The sequence below is a fragment of the Galeopterus variegatus genome, unplaced genomic scaffold, assembly GCF_000696425.1.
Source record: "Galeopterus variegatus unplaced genomic scaffold, G_variegatus-3.0.2 Scaffold1056, whole genome shotgun sequence".
Lineage (NCBI taxonomy): Eukaryota > Metazoa > Chordata > Mammalia > Dermoptera > Cynocephalidae > Galeopterus > Galeopterus variegatus.
Window position 1 is genome coordinate 293,017 of NW_007727167.1, and position 3,421 is coordinate 296,437.

Here is a 3,421-nt window from a genome sequence, read left to right on the forward strand (position 1 = left end):
CAGTAGCCACGTTTCAAGTGATCAATAGTCACATGTGGCTAGTGGCTATTTGTACTGAACAACACAAATATAAAACACATCCATCATTGCAAAAAAGTTCTATTGTGCTATAGTAAGCACTGAGTACTTACTATATGAAAAACTCTCATTGTCCTATTTAATCTTCACAGCATCCTTATGACGTGCATACTTATATATAAGAAAATCAAGGTTCCTAGAACCGAAGTATTTGTCCAAAGTCACGTGATTTGAAATTTCATATGACTCCAGAAACCAATGCTTTAAGACATGGGGAAAAAAAAAAGGTTGTTAGGTAGGGAGGAATAAGTCATTCACCAGAAATAGTGACACCCCAGCTTGAACTTTTTATGACAGGCAAAATCCAGTAGGTTCTCAAATAAGGGAACAAAACCACAAAGGTGGTATTTTAGGATAATTATGTAGGTTGTGTGTGAAGGGCTAGGCTAGCCCTTAAGATGTCTTTGGACAATTGGAAGAAAGAGGCTTCTTCTCTGGGAAGGATGCAGTCCTATGGGGCTCCTTAAATTAGTTAATGGAGCATGAAGTAGATTCCATCCCCTTCTTACCCCTATATTGGGTGCTCTTTTATCAAGGGGAAAAATTGGAAGGCATAAAGGAAATGAGAGCCTGTGCTCTGTGGAGGCAATGCCAAAAGAGAGGAGGAAAAAAAAGCAAAAACAAAGTTGAAGAAAGAAGTGAAAAAATTAGGTTAAAAAACCTGGCAAAACAGGAGCAGAGTCAGAGCTTATTCCATAGTTTCTAGTTTGTCAGTCCAGAACATTGTGGTGCTTATGATAGAAAAGAGATAGAAAAAGAGAGCTGACTTCTGGTTTCTGGTCTGACATGAAAAGAGCTTAGAAGTCATCACTCCCATCTACACAGGAAAAAAAGCTAAACTGAAAGTCAACAACTCTTCTTGGATCCATCAGATAACTGAGGTCACAGGGCAAACCACTGCCCCGCAAATTGGAGAGTCAGACAGGTGCATACAGAGAATCACAATTTACTAGAGCAGAAACTCATGAGCAGAAACTTCCTCAGAAAGCAGAAACTTTCCTACTGGCTGCAGTAGGAAAACCTGAGCTATAACAGACAAATTACTGGAGGCTCAGTGTGGACAAGTCTAAGAGTTAAAAACTCTGAGCTTGGTTTCCTCCAGACTTCACCCTATCTGCCTTTTCCCCTTTGATGATTTTGCTTTGTATCCTTTCACTGTAATAATTCACAGCCATGAGTACAACTATATGCTGAGTCCTGTGAGCCCTGTAGCGAATCATCAAACTTGGGAGTGGTCTTGGGGACCCCTGACTAACCTGGATTGGATCCTGGAAAAGAAAGAGGACATTAAAGTAAATGCTGGTAAAATCCAAAGAAAGTCTGGAACTTAGGAAATAGCAATGAACCAATGCCAGTTTCTTAGTTTGGGCTAATGTGCCATGGAAATGTGAGATGTTAACAGTGGGAGAAACTGGGTGAGGAGTAATTAAGAATTTTCTGTACTATCTTTGCAACTTTTTTGTAAATCTAAAATTATTCCACATTAAAAAGTTTATTTAAAAAGAAAATTACTCGAACCAAATGCTTTGGAAAGCCATAAAAAATCACATACCACTCATCCAGAGACAGAGCAAGAAAGAAACCTTTATTTACTGTAACAAGAGGGACAGATATTGTGGCAGACAAAAAAAAAAAAAAAAAAATCGGACTCAGGACTTGATTGTGAGAGTAGCAGAATTTAAAAGAAGTTTGAATTCATAACTCACAGCATGTCTCCTTACACTAAAGTTGAAGCCCTGACGGGGAGGAAAGGAGACCCTGAGACCCAGGATGGGGATATATGGGTGGATATCCTTGAGAACTTTGAGCTGATGGATTTACCTTGATGCTCTGTACACAGAAGTGGTGCATGCCCCCTTACTAGAGGACAGTGGCCTCCCTCTGCTTGAAGACCATGTAGAAGTCTTACCAGTGGAGGACGCCTTCCAAGATGATTCTTCCTCTTCTCAAAACTTACCACAATCCCCTCCAGTGTTTCTTAACCAATAATCAGGGCAAGTTTCATCATGGCCTGATGGGGAAAGCACTGTCCCTGTTTTGAAACAAAAAGGGTTATTCACCAAAGATGTACTGTAGAATCAGAAGAACATACCTGGCGATGGAGCCTGTGTATGTGTAGGGAAAGTGGTCTGAGGTTGATATCAAAAATTTGTTGGTGTAAATCCAAATGACCAAGAAAACTCTAAAGAGACTAAATTTAACTGAAATTGTTAAGGTTATTTTCTGTCATCAGGGAGACAGGGGCTCAAAAGAAGTTGTATTACAGAAAAATGAAAAAGTTGAATTTGTTTGCATATACAATTTGTGGGCTATACTGACAAACGTCTTTCAATTGCCCAATTACTTCGTTAGGAGAAGTAACAACACAAGATCTCTGTGTCATCTTGTTTCTAACACAGGGTCTGGTTCTTAGTGACTATCAAAAACTTTGCTAGCTGGAGGAACTTACGAAGAGACTGAGGATATACACACAAAGGTAAATACCTACAGAAACTTGAGCATGCTTGTCATTAAGGAGGGGCTAAAACAGTTTCTTTAAAATATGAACGTTTTCCAAAGGCTAATCCTCAACCTTCTGCTCTTAATACAAGCTCCTCTAAAATATCTCCTCTTATGGCTCTCAGGTACTTCAATAGCTTCCTAAACTGTTGTGACTATCTAGGTCTGCTTTGTCATATGCATCATGCAAATTGATGTCAGATTATGTTCCAAGAACTCTTTTTATTATAGTACTCTGCTGCTCAACATCCTTAAATAAGTATCCAGTGCCTTATATGCTAAAATTAAATTTTCTTAGCTTGTTCTTTAAAGGCTCTTGTGAATCTGTTTTCTCATCTCTAGCTAGCCTTGTTTTCCATTCAAACACTAACGCTTAATCCTAAACAAATCCATCTAGCAAGTCTCCAGACATATCTTTAACATCCTAGGTTCAACGTTTTTTGAAAAACAGCCCCTTTACCTGAAAATATTTCCTTCTCATTTGTGCACCTAACTTTATAGTATAAAATGCAACCACCTTTCTGAATTATTCCATGTGTAAGAACTCTCTCTTCTACAGTATCAGCTCTTTATACTAGAGGTTGTAAAATGGTTTTGTTTGGTCCATTGTTTAAAATGTTGATGTAATACCTAACACTTAAAAATCGTTGAAGAACGGAAAGTTCTAGTAGGGCCCACACTTCAACAAATAGCTGAAGTTTACTATCAGCTGCCATCTTTAGATATGCGTTGTTCAGTTCAAAAGTCTTGGCTTGATTCGAAAAGTATTTACTGAGCACATATTACTTACCAGAAACTGTTTTAGACGCTGGGGATGCAGAAGTGAAACAAAACAAAACAAAAC

At 38.5% G+C, this 3,421-nt stretch overlaps 1 long non-coding RNA gene across 1 annotated transcript in view; it reads right to left on the bottom strand.

Annotated features, from left to right (window-relative positions):
* LOC103591937 overlaps positions 1-3,421 on the bottom strand; it is a 6,779-nt gene that overhangs the window by 2,087 nt on the left and 1,271 nt on the right. Inside the window, exon 2 of the long non-coding RNA XR_550628.1 lies at positions 1,900-2,110. This is a non-coding gene — a long non-coding RNA (uncharacterized LOC103591937). The remainder of the gene's footprint in view (positions 1-1,899; positions 2,111-3,421) is intronic.